Below are 13,381 nucleotides of genomic sequence, written 5' to 3'. Positions count from 1 at the left end.
CCGTTTAGAACATGTACAACAATATACACATGTAAACATTATAACAATCTCTAACAAAAGACAACACATACATAATTAATTAAAATGGCCAAAGTCTCTTTTAATAATTTAAATGTATCAATAACGTTTTTTTCCTTTTCATAATTGATTTGCATTGCAGGGTTAATACTTTTCATTACAAAACAACAACCACAAAGCAGCAGTAAGGGTTGTGTCCTTACACAGTCATATTTATCATTTACACATCTTCTAAAAAGTATTAACCAGCCACTCTCCTTCTCTACTGCAAAGGGGAGAAGGAGAGTTTCTCTTTCCGGGAAAAATCCCTTCTAGTGAAATATGTGTGTTTGCGTGCGTGCGTGCGTGTATGTGGGCGGAGATATGTTCGGACATGCTTCCACTTGAACATAGTTTACAGGAAATGACTCGGAATACAGGAAAACACTCTCATACCTCATTATCCAAGTCATTGAAGAAGATTGAAGATTCAACTTATTGTCGTTACGTAGTACAGGAACTATGTAACAAAACGGTTTCTCTGCATTTGACCCATCCTAGTGTTAGGAGCAGTGTGCTGCCATTATGTACGGCGCCCGCGAGCAGTGTAGGGAACGGTGCCTTGCTCAGGGACACACTTGGTCTTTCCGGGACTTGAACTGGTTCCAGTGGCCAAGCAAAGTCCCTATATGGACTTTGCCACCACCTTCCTTATGGAGGATAAGAAGTCAAAAAAAGCCGATTTGAAGATATATATAGAACTATAATGGAAACATACTCAAAGTAAGAACAACAGTAACATGAAATTAACACTTAAAACTTCACCCACCATGCTGCACTGCGTTATATATCAAATGCACCGTATAGGACTCATCATTGCACACTGTAGACTAACTGGATGGTCCTCACTTAGGATGCAGCATTGGTTTTTATTAATGTATAAAGCCATTTTAGGAAAGCTTCCACTCTACATAGGCCTATGTGCCAGATCTGCTCCAGTTTGTGACTCTTACAACCTCAGACCCAGAGCCTGGATACGGGTCCAGGTTCGTGCCGTGCGGACTGAGGCTGGGAAAAGGAATGACCTTCAGTTACGCCTCAAACTGAGCGCACTTGTCCCTACAGCCGGTTTTAAATTGAAGTTATCTGAGATCCTTACCACCAGCTGCTCTTGCAGTAATAAGTAGTGTACCTTTCTTACTGTCCTAATGTGCTCAATAGTGACTGCTTTTCGTCTTTTGTTTACTTAGTTGTGTTCTCTGTATTGTATATGTTTGTGTTATGTGTTAACTTATGTGTAACGTTGCTGCCTTCTTGGCCAGCATTGAAAATTAGATTTTATTTCAATGCTTTTTCATCTGGTTAAATAAAGGTTAAAAAAAAAAGCACAAGTACTCAGAGTGCAGAATTGTATATATCATATTGTTAATGCATTATATTAATATGTCTATCGGTGTAAGGAGCCCTTTCTGCTCATTTTCTGGATGATTACAACTTTAAAGGCTTCTTTACAAAACATACAAGCTGCTTTATAGAAATCCTGATAAATACATGCACTGTATTACCAGCAGAGGTCACTCCTGTTCTTTCTGTTGCAGTCCTCTTCACTTTACCTCTCTACACATTTTGTATTGTCTTTTTCCTGCTCCAAAATTCACCGTGAAGAAGATGTTTTTCCATTTGACTTACATTAGGAAGGAGACGTCTGTAAACCAGCGGATAATCTTTTTTTAGCTAAACAAACTACACAGCACGAACTCTTTTATAGCCCTTATTTTAATCATTAGGGTGTTAAAGTTGTAAAATGCACTAAAAGCTGAATCCAGAGTTTAGAATTTCTATCTCCATTCAACTGACTGACAGAGCAGGAGATAGGAGGCGGGGCTTAAGGGGGAACTTAACTGCGCATGCGTTGTGGGGCCATGTACGGGTACATACTTTTGCATTAGCTAATTAATGCTACTTCGAAGTGCAGCTACCTGAAGCTACTAAGTTGGGATATCTTAGAAATTAGTTAATATTCTTTTTATTTTTGTTTTATATCAATTCATCAAGTGTTGTAAAACTATTCTCGCCACAGACGGACGTTAATTCGGATATTTTTATCCCACTCTAAACTTTGACTCGACAGAAAAACGAGGTAACGGTTATTAGCATGCTAATGAAACATGCCACATTAGCATAGTAGCTAAACTAGCATAATAACCGTAACGAGAAATAGTTTTCTATAATATTGTATAGTTATATAACTAATTGATAAGCTAATACATTTAAGGCATCCTTTATTTGATTTAATTTAAATGTATTTGCCGTTTTTTATTATTATTTTTACTATTATTTTGAGATTTTAGACAGTTTTTGCTTAAAATTGTCAAATATTAGTTAGTATTTTTATAATTTATATGTATTTTTTAAGTATTTATTTTCCTTTTGCGTTTGATTTTATTGTAATATTAGTTTTACAGTATTATGGGCTATCTTAGTTGCTAAAGGGGATCTACATAAATATATAATACAAGTCAATCAAATCAGTAGTTTAGCTCTGGATTAAAGCATTGAATTGACAGACAGCAAATGAATACATGTAATTAAAAATACAAGAAAAATGCACAATCAATCAATCAATCAAATAAATCAATTTGATTTCAATACATTTGTAATTAAATATGTGCTTTACATTGTGATAAGCTATCTTAGTAGTTGATCCAACTAAAACAAATACAATCAGCAGTTTAGATCTAGATCAGATTTGACTGACATATTAAAAAATAATAATACACGAAAATAAAGTAAAAATAAACATTTTTTTATTATATTTTTTTATTCATCTTCTTCCTCCTCCCCTCCCTTTTCTCCTCCCCTCCCTCCCTCCCTCTCTCTCTCCATCTCCCCCAGCCTCCACCTGCTCCTCTTCACACCCCTTCCCTCTCTGAACATCACATGTTAACTAAAACCCCCTCTGTTTCTCCCGGAGCTCCGCGGCTGATCGGCGGCTCTTCCTCCTCTCGTCAGTCCGCTGAAGGGCACCTCAGGGCGGGGAAGGAGCGTCACAGGGGTCGGTGTTTGTGGAGCGGATCTCCGGAGCTCTCCCTCATGCTGCAGCCATACATGCACGGACATACACACCTCCTTGATGTTGATGCGTACTAACAGCACAGAGAGCAGAAGCTGCAGGAGCAGATTTATTTCAGTGTGAGCTGCAGAAAGGACGGGAGCATGAACCACAGAAGAGGAGGATTCTTCACCATGTTTCTGTTCTTGGGTCTCATATGGACACAGCTGCTGATCACAGGTAAGCCCCTGTTGTCTGCATGCTGCTTAGATTAGACATACTAGTAGAAATGGGGCTCATATGGGTGGCTGTTATTTATGCTCCTTTCTGTCGTCATTAACCTCGTCATAATGAGCCAGAAATGCTTATATCTTTACATGTGAGCATTTATTTGTGTTGCTCAGATAAAATGACCTCTATAATTTGAGATGGAAATAAAACCAGATATATTATGTTACCTGTTAATCTAATGTGATCCTATAATGTTGGCTGGTGCCCTGAAATCAGGCACAACAGAAGCTCACACATATGACAGGAATATAATAACAATATGGTGTATCAGTTAGGGCTGCTCGATTATGGTTAAAATCATAACCTCGATTATTTGGGTCAATAATTGTAATTGCGATTATTAATTTTTTTTTTGAACAGTTGATTTCCCTGAACTTTAAGTTTTCAACTGAAAACCCCCAAAAAAAAAAAGAATTTTCGTTTTATTTCGATTACGTTGTTTTCGTAATCGTTGCAAGCCATAATCGTAATCGCGATTACAATGCGATGAATTGAGCAGCCCTAGTATCAGTCATGTGATCGTTTGTCATTAAATGGGAAATAATGAAGGTTAGATTTTCACAAGTCTTCCACAGGAATTTATTTTGTGGAGTGATCCTACAACATGAGAACAGATGCAGAAGAATATGCTTTTTGCTAACTATTGTCTACATGTATGAAGCAAAGAAGACCCACAGTGATGATGAACAACACCTTCATTCATATATAAAGTATTTTTAAGTAATCAATTAGTTAAACATAAAATTCTGGGTCAAAATGTCGGAGAAAAACGGTAAATAATAAGTAATGTTAGTGTAGTATTATGTGGCGTATTACGAGTATCACACTGCTGTTGAGGGAGTTTAGTCAGGATGGACCTCCTAAGGTTTTAAAGCTAATATTTTATTAACATAGAGGCGAAGTCCCGCCCATCTACTTCCGCCCCATGGGACCTTATTTCGGAAAAATGATGTATTGAAGTCAACGGAGAGAGAAAGATTATCTTTCAATCCCGTTTGAATTGTGACACGAATTACACACATGATGTTTGTCAATCTTAAAAAATAATTTCCACGTCAAAAAAGTCACAGTTTGTCGTAAAACTGTTGAAATATAAGACTATGAAAAATACGCAACTAGAAAGACTACACATCCCAGAGTAAGTGATGTCATAACTGATTTATTCCCTCCACTAAATATAAGAGATGGCTAAAATAAATGAACTTGAACAAGATGCCTGTGTGCTTAGTACCAGGTTGTTATCATACCAGTAATCATACCTCTTGCTCGTTCTTTCGCTTCCCGTCTGAGACCAGAGATCCAGTTCATTGAGCGTTTCACACAAAAACAAGTGTTACTTCAGTTTTACGACACATTTTAATTTTTTTGACTTTGCAAAATGATCTTTTAAATTGACAAACATCATGTGTGTAATTCGTGGCACAATTCAAACGGGATCAAAAGATAATCTTTCTCTCTCCATTGACTTCAATACATAATCTTTCTGAAGTAAGATGGAGCTCCCCCGGAAAGGGAGGGACTTCGCCTCTCTGTTACCTCATTCACACCAACGGTGTTTCAGGGCCGGTTCGGAACTGGAGCTTGAAAAGCACCGGGTTTTCCTCTTCACACCGCAGCGGAGCCGCCTCTTAGCTCCGGAATCCGGTTCGTTTCAAGCACCAAAAAATTGTCCGGCCAGAGCAAAAGCACCGCATACGTCACGCTTACGTCGAGGCGGGGGCAGGGGCGGGATCAACTCCTGAACAACAACAACAAGCCCGCGTTTTATCCAGCTTGTACACAACGATGGAGAAACTTAACAGCAGCAGTGGTCCACTGAAGAGACCAGCTACCTGCTGGGAACCTGGTCTTCTGAAGAGGTGCAGAGGAAGCTGGAGCACAATCGGCCATTGTTGTTGTTGTCGGTGTCAGCTGTGAGGGGTTTTATGAAGCAGGCACGCAAACGGTTACGTCATGGCGCAAACGATGACGCAATGACGCAGCACCAGTCGGACTCTGGGCGGTGTGAAAAGAACCGGAGCTAAACCGAAGAACCGGTTCTGAACCTGAAAAGCTCTAGCACGGAGCTTGAACCGGAGTTGCGTTGGTGTGAATGAGGTGACAGAGCACATTTTAATTTATCATTCATAACATATCATCAGTTCACTCAAATCATGTACCTTCCCTGGCTGTGAAGGTTGTTATATAAACTCACAGGGTCTTTAATATCGTGTTTCCTGTGCGATTGCTAAATGTTGTAATGGAGGTTGGAATAATGCTCACTTTAACGTCCCCAGCAACAAATGACGTCTTCCATATTTTGCGAAAAAAGGGCGATTGGTCCACAAGTGATCTTTTAGAAATGAACTTGTAGGTGCTCCTGTTAGCACCTTTGTCTCCCACACCATCACAGTTGTCAGTAGGGTGCAAGAACACGGTATGATAACTAACACTAGGGTGTGCCGCCATATCAGTAACTTCACACATTATCTGGAGAGCGTTGATTCTTAACTCAGTTCATTTGCCCTTTTAGAGAATATTTAGACAAACAACGAGTTGAGACTTAGCGACTATTAGGGCTCGTAACTCGCGGTGACTTTCTCAAGTATTAATAAACGTTCCTTTATTGGGGTCCTATTATGCTTTTGGGGGTTTTCCCTTTGCTGTGAAGTAGTTCCTTGTGACATTTATATATATTTGAATAGTCTGCAATGCTCCACGAATCGCCTCCATTGGACTCATTTGTTTACTTCCAGAACACGGTGACATCCCTATTGAACACTCGCGCTCCTATTGGCTAGCGATCCAACACATTGTACGTGCTAGAGATGTCCCGCCCCTTAGCCTGAGTGGTTGACCAATCACAACAGAGCAGGCCAACTAACCAATCAGAGCGAATTCATTTTATTTTTTAACCAAAAAACTGAAGCTTATATCTGTATTAATGAAAGTAAACGTAACTGGAGCGTTGTTCTGTTTTCTCTGAATTATAGCAAACAATAATTCAGTTTTAATCACATATTTTACTATTTTTATTAACCTTAAATCAACACTAGATGCAGTGTTTTTCGTGTGTGTGTGTAGGTGTTAGGGAGCATGTCTCCATACAAGTTGAGCCCTCTCTAACTCCACCTCTGATTGGCTGTCTGCCCCGGGGGTCGACTCCACTATCCAATCAGATCGCAGCTCAGCCCGGCGTCTATAGCAACCAGCATTCTATCGTTAGGGAGAAAAAGCCAGAGAGAAGTCTCTCCGTCTGTGAACACTAAGCCGATGCATTCAGTCCCATTTTAAGTCATCTTTACATATTATGATTAATAAGAACTGGTTCATTATTTATTTTCAGTCACAAGATCGTTCTGATTGGTGCAATTTGACTTTTTCCAATTGATCAGAAAACCCCCAAAAATGCTCCTTTTTCTTAACTCAGTAGGGATATTGCCATTTTTCTCAAGAAAGGCAAACCATTGGAATATTCTTTTCCCCACAACCCAAGGTCACGTCTTCAAATGTCTCAATAACCCAACAAATATTCAATTTACGATCATGCAGTGCAACAAAAGCTTCACATCTCCATGTTTCACACGTTGGAACCAGCAAATGTTGCTTAATTTTAGGGATGCACCGAATATTCGGCCACCGAAAATTATCGGCCGAAAATGGTTAAAAAGGCCCTTTCGGCCGAAAGGGTTTTAGCACCGAAAAAATATCACCGAATGTCAGAACAGGCTTACGTTGGTAACCTAACGTGTTGTTGTGATGACGTAATAAAGACGCGGCGACCATGCTCGCGGCTGGCTCACAGGGGGGGGGGGGACATTGACCTTTGTCATCGAGATTGCCCTGAGCCTTTAACAAATGTTATTAAATAATCTGATGACAGACTGTAAACAGAATAGCTGAAATTTTAACAAACTAAATAACTCAGTTTCCTCTAATCATTAACCCATGTTTGTATCATGTAGTTAACTCCGTGTGTTGCTGCTAGCATACATAACACCTGACGTGGAAACGTTACTCGTGGATGGGGCTACAGAGCTGCTAGAAAGACAGTGGAACCCGGTGCATTCCTCCGTCTGCATGCGGTGCACTTTTGCTAAATGTTTAGACAAATTGCTCGTGCTTACATGCTAAACTCTTATTGCACTTATGGTAACAAGTATTCTCCACATCGAGACGGGTCAAGTTGAACCACACCTCGGAGCGCGTTCTCTCCGCCATCTCCGCAGTGTGCTCCGCTGCATGTAGCAGCTGCGTGTGTGTAAACTGCCCCGCCCCCTCGCACACAGACGGGGGAGAGAGATCTCGTCTGATCGAAAATACATCATAGACGCATTTGTTGTCTTTGCATATTAGAAACGAGTTGGCGACACTAAGACTGCGATATAATGTTTTTTAGCAATAATACATGACATATATAAATGTACTGTATGCATTCAAAAGTGCTGAATAAATGTTTTATGGACCCATAATAGTGATTATTATTTAAGTGAAGTTTTGCCATAATCATGTCTATTTCCATAATCAGGTAGCTGAACAACATTGGTAAAAGATGTATACATTATATATATATATATTTCTATTAATCATTTTCGGCCTTTCGGCATTCGGCCAACTGTTTCCTATTTTCGGTATCGGTTTCGGCCAAGAATTTCCCATTCGGTGCACCCCTAATTAATTTCAATGCATGTCACCTTTCCCAACACAGTAAGCTCACACAAGAGACTGCCTTTTGTGAGCCGTCAAACCCAGCATGGTTGTATTTCTGTCCTCCTGTCTGCATGTTAGTCACTCAGCAGAGTTCTGGCTCTCAGAGACGTTGTGTTGTTGGCAGACAGAAGTCGAGGCGGCACTGTCTCAGATTCTCCTCTCGCTTTATTTCCTGGCAAACAGACCGCCGACGCTGCAGACGTCTGGAACCCTCCAGAGAATCCTCCCTGGCGTTGTAGTGGAAACCTTTTATCCAGACTAACAGGAGATATGTGCCTGTGTGTGTTACGCTGTGTGCAGGAAGCAGGACCCAAATGCAGATTTAAGTGTCAAAAATATCTCCTTTATTTCAAGGCTATACTAGAAACAAAGACAGAACAGAACACTCACCGAAGACCAAGTCCAAACACAAGACGAACCGACAAAGACAGACAAACCAGAACTTAAATACACACGAGACTAATTATCCAAACAAGACACAGGTGAGGAGGGAGGAGAAAACACTCGGGTAATCAGACACACCAGGGAAACTAACGACAGGGAACCACAGACAGATCTAAAGACAAGACACAACGCAGACAGAAAACCAAAGACAGGAAGTGAAGACCTTTCAAAATAAAACATGAAACAAAAGACAGAAAAAGACAAAATACAATAAAGTCAGATCTGTGCCCGTGTGATTCATCTGGCTGTTGTATTTTTACCCTATTTAATACAGTAGGGATGCAAGCACCAATATCTCTTCCAACTCCTGTTCTGAAGTCTTGACACTGGCTTCCTGTGTGTCAAAGAATAGATTTCTAAATACTGCTGCTGGTTTATAAAGCACTGAATGGTTTAGGCCCAAAATACATTTCTGACCTCCTGCTAAATGATGAACCATCCAGATCTCTCAGGTCTTCAGGGACTGGTCAGCTTTCTGTCCCCAGAGTCAGAACTAAACATGGAGAAGCAGCGTTCAGTTATTATGCTCCAAATATCTGGAACAAACTCCCAGAAACCTGCAGGTCCGCTGCAACTCTGACTACTTTTAAATCCAGGCTAAAGACTTTTCTTTTTGTCGCTGCTTTTAATTGAACTATTCACATCTTAGACTGCACTGTAACTTTTATCCATGTACTTTTTCTTTTAATGTTTATTTTATTAGCTTTTCTTTTTAATGACTGATTTTAAATGCCATTTTCTTAATGTCTTTCATTTTTGTAAAGCACTTTGAATTGCCTTGTGTTGAAAAGTGCTATATAAATAAACTTGCCTTGCCTTCATAACAACTGTGATAATCTGAACACATTTGAAAAGGATAGAGCCAGGTGGATTTGGCCAAAAAAGAACAGACAACAGTCGTGGAAATATTACAGACTTCCTCGAAAACATACGACTATACGCATTTCTTTACTTTTAGTGGGGCTTCAACTCACTATTCTCATTATGATGTATTTTCTGGATGGATCAGTTGGTCTATACAACGCCAGAAAACAGTGAAAATGTCCAAGTTGACGTCTTGTTTTGTCAGATATTCACTTTATGATATAAAACAGAGAAAAAGCAGCAAATCTCCAGATTCTTTCGGTTAAAAGGGACATTTTCTGACATTTCACTGAAAAACGACTTAAACTCTCATTGATTAGCAGAATAATTCACATGTGATATCCTATAAACCATCAGATGGGCTCTGTGCAGTGTCTGGAGGTTCTCTGTTTGTGTTTTCTTTAAATAGACGGATCCGGATGCTGCCGGTGCTTCACTCTGTAGACTCTCTTTGACTGAATGAATTATGCAGCGTTCACATTCCTCACGGCTCGCTGAGTGCAGCGTCGGGGATTCCTCTTCTTCTTCTTCTTCTTCTTCTTCTTCTTCCTCTTCTTCTTCTTCTTCTTCTTCTTCTTCTTCTTCTTCTTCTTCTTCTTCTTCTTCTTCTTCTTCTTCTTCTTCTTCTTCTTCTTCTTCTTCTTCTCTTCTTCTTCTTCTTCTTCTTCTTCTTCTTCTTCTTCTTCTGCTAAATGTGTTTTAAATAGCACGATAATGAAGAGTGAATCCTCTCCTCATTTCTTCTTCCTGTTCTCGGAGTCTTAAAAGTCCAAAATGAAGTTTAGATAAAGCCTTCGTCAACATGTGGAGGTGAAGTCTTTGAAAATGCAACAACAAAACTATATACCCCAATATTTCAGGTGTTCAGTGTTAGCAGTGGATACCTTGATTATGGAAGGTCCAAGATTTACAAATGGATAAACTATTTAATCTTCTATCATTTAAAAGGGGACCTATCGTCCAAAATGCACTTTGTGATGTCTTTTATAAATCACCATGTGTCCCCGGTGTGTCCCCGGTGCGTCCCCGGTGTGTCCCCGGTGCGTCCCCGGTGCGTCCCCGGTGCGTCCCCGGTGCGTCCCCGGTGTGTCCCCGGTGTGTCCCCGGTGTGTCGGGGAACTCATGCAGCGTCAGAAAATAAAACCCTCTCTCTTTTCCTCCGTACCCAAATCTTTTAAAAACGGGGAACAACGAGCGGATACAGATTCCATCCGAACTGATGTCGGCGGACCCGCAGAAAGTTGCTCTCAGAAACAATGCCTGCCGTGTTTTGGACGTCTTTGTTTACATTAGCCTCGCTAACACTCCGAGCTAACCTGTACTGGAGAGAGCATGTGTTTAAAAAGCAGGACATAAAAAAGGAACTCACCTTGTGATGAACCCGCAAGAGAGAAAGCATTTGAGCTCCATACTGTTTCAGAAATCATTCTTGATGTGGTTTAGAACAGGATGGCATTTCATCACAGCAGAATTTAACTTTATCTCCGGTAGAATTCTGATCAGGCATTAGCTCCGCCTCCTCTTCTTTATTTTTTTCAAGCTAAGGACCCAAAATCAAATATAGCATGATAGGTCCACTTTAAACTACTACTAAAAAAAACGTTCTTTATTCGTGTGTCCAGGTTTCCATTTCATCTGTTGAAATAAATCTTTAATTCTCTGAGTTACGGTACGTCCACACAGCAGCTTTTCAAAAATCTTGAAAATCTTGGAGCTGGGCGTGTCTGAAAGCTTGGGGATTTTTTGCGAGCAACGCGACCAACAACCAATCACATGAATCTCCCGCCCCCGACATACAAAGCAAAAAAACCCCGGGGATTTTATGCGAGCAATATATATATATATATATATATATATATATATATATATATATAAACTCCCCAAACAGGCGAAAACCTACCAGTTTCCCCCACTGTCTCTGCCACCTCCCTCCATGCCTGGTTCCTCCGGTTTGTATCCCGTTAATAGTTCTGGTCGTAAAGAACCGGGTGATTTGCTTCCGTAATTTCTCGTTTGGAATATGAGGAAATGAACTGTGGTCTGGCTCTCCCTGCTTACACGCGGTTTGATTGGCTAGCGCTTCTACTGTCAGATTTGCATAAACGGGATTTGATTGGCTGACGCTTCCAGCTCAGCTTCAAAAGTTGAACATTGCTCAACTTTTGAATCCTGGAAATCTTCGCTTCGCTCCCCCACAATGCAGTTCGGCGAAAAGCGAGGCAAAGTGACGTCATCCCCATTCAAAGTCAATGGGCAGAGAAGCGTTGGAAGCGTTGGAAGATTTGTTTAAAGCTGCTGTGTGGACGGACCGTTAGATGTAACCTGACTTGAATTTTGAATTGAGCCGTCCCTTAGAGATACTATCTCTTACGTATTAGTGATGGGAATCCCGGCTCTTTTTAGTGAGTCGGATCTTTCGGCTCTTCATGTTACCACGGTTTACCACGAAGCCTCAGTTTCGCCGCTGCGAGGCTCCGGCGCTCGTAGTTCTCGCGCGTGCTCCACTAGCACCCCCCGCCAAGGCTCGCCGGCAGTACACTTTCCGTCACAGGAACACGCTTTGCTGGAGGCGAAAATAATCCCACCAGACTCCTTTGCCTCTCCAACAGAGGGATGTCCTTGTCCTTTTTCCTTTTTGTCATTTCAAGCGTTTTTTGGACGCCCTCGGCTCGAGTTCAGGGTGAGCTGAATAAGGCAAGACGCCCGCCTCGCGGAAACGCTGCTCGAGACGCAGGATGTGTGTTAGTTAAAGAAGACTATAACACCCCTTGTTGTTAAATACCAACTATGTGCAATATATATATATATATATATATATATATATATATATATATATGCCGTTAATAACTGTGTAATATATACCTGCTGCTATATCGTCAGAACTGTTACAGGATGTGTATTTTATACATTGTGTATTTTTGTAATCTTTAATATTGTTTGTATGCATGCTTCTCAGTTAACATTAAGCTGTCTTTGGCTCTTCTGCTGGAACAAACAAATCGACAGCTATTGGGATTAATAAAGTGCATCTTATCTTATTGGATATGATCAGCTCACCAGCACTCGTCCTCCATCTTTGTTTCCCCTCACTCCTTCTTCTCTCGTCAGAATCGTCCTCTGGAGATCACGAGCTGCGTCTCTTCCCGTCTCGTCGCTCCAGTCTCCTCCATCAGGAAGTGGAAAACCTCCCAGAACCCAAACACCTCCACCACCTTCACCTTCATCATCTTCATCATCACCTTCATCCTCAGCCTCCTGCCGGGTTTTTATCCAAAGCGATGCCGCCCGCTCTGCTGGACTCTCCGTTTCCTCCGGAGCACAAAGTGGTGACCGCACGACATCTGGTGACCGTGGTGAGTAACATTAGCTAAAGGGGAGTGGGGATACACATAATCATAATAATAACTTATATAACGCCTTTCAGGGGACCCAAGGTCGCTTTACAGAACCACATCCATCCGGATACACCTTGGTGCGATTAGAAAGCATTTATTGTCATTTGCAGAAACATATACAACAATGTTTGTGGAGTGCAACCCTGTCAAAGTGCACAGTAACAAAAACAGACAAACAATATAAACACACCAGTATGACAGACAACGTAAACAATCAAACGGGGGGATACATAGTTAACCTGTTAAGCTTAACGTGTGTGACGGGAAGAAACTCCGCTACCTGATAGGGATGCCAGCGATTATTCGATTTTTCGAATATTCGTTACAGTCTCCATAATCGAAAATTATTCTTTAAAATTCGATTTTATTTATATATATTTTTCTTTTTTTTTCTGGCTTAGTTTCAACCAAAATATAGACTAATGCTAATAATAGTAATAGTATTAATAATTGTAAATGGCCATTGGTCATTCGTCACACGTGCGATTGATTTATTGGCGATATACAGAACAGTGAGAACAACACAACTACAGATGAACACAGCGTTACGTTCAAAGAAGAGTTCCTCGTGGAACTACTTCGAACTGACAAATGAAAAAAATAATTGTTTCGCTACACATTTTATTTTCTCCCGCGGGGGGGAGGCGGC

At 40.8% G+C, this 13,381-nt stretch overlaps 1 long non-coding RNA gene across 1 annotated transcript; it reads left to right on the top strand.

Annotated features, from left to right (window-relative positions):
• The first annotated feature begins 366 nt into the window (after positions 1 to 366).
• LOC117550665 lies at positions 367 to 12,709 on the top strand. Its single transcript, XR_004569680.1, has 3 exons — positions 367 to 2,137; positions 2,893 to 3,289; positions 12,446 to 12,709. It is a non-coding gene; the product is annotated as an uncharacterized LOC117550665 (long non-coding RNA).
• The last annotated feature ends 672 nt before the right edge of the window (positions 12,710 to 13,381 follow it).

The sequence above is a fragment of the Gymnodraco acuticeps genome, unplaced genomic scaffold (assembly GCF_902827175.1).
Source record: "Gymnodraco acuticeps unplaced genomic scaffold, fGymAcu1.1, whole genome shotgun sequence".
Classification (NCBI taxonomy): Eukaryota; Metazoa; Chordata; class Actinopteri; order Perciformes; family Bathydraconidae; genus Gymnodraco; species Gymnodraco acuticeps.
This window is presented reverse-complemented; position numbering and strand designations above follow the sequence as displayed.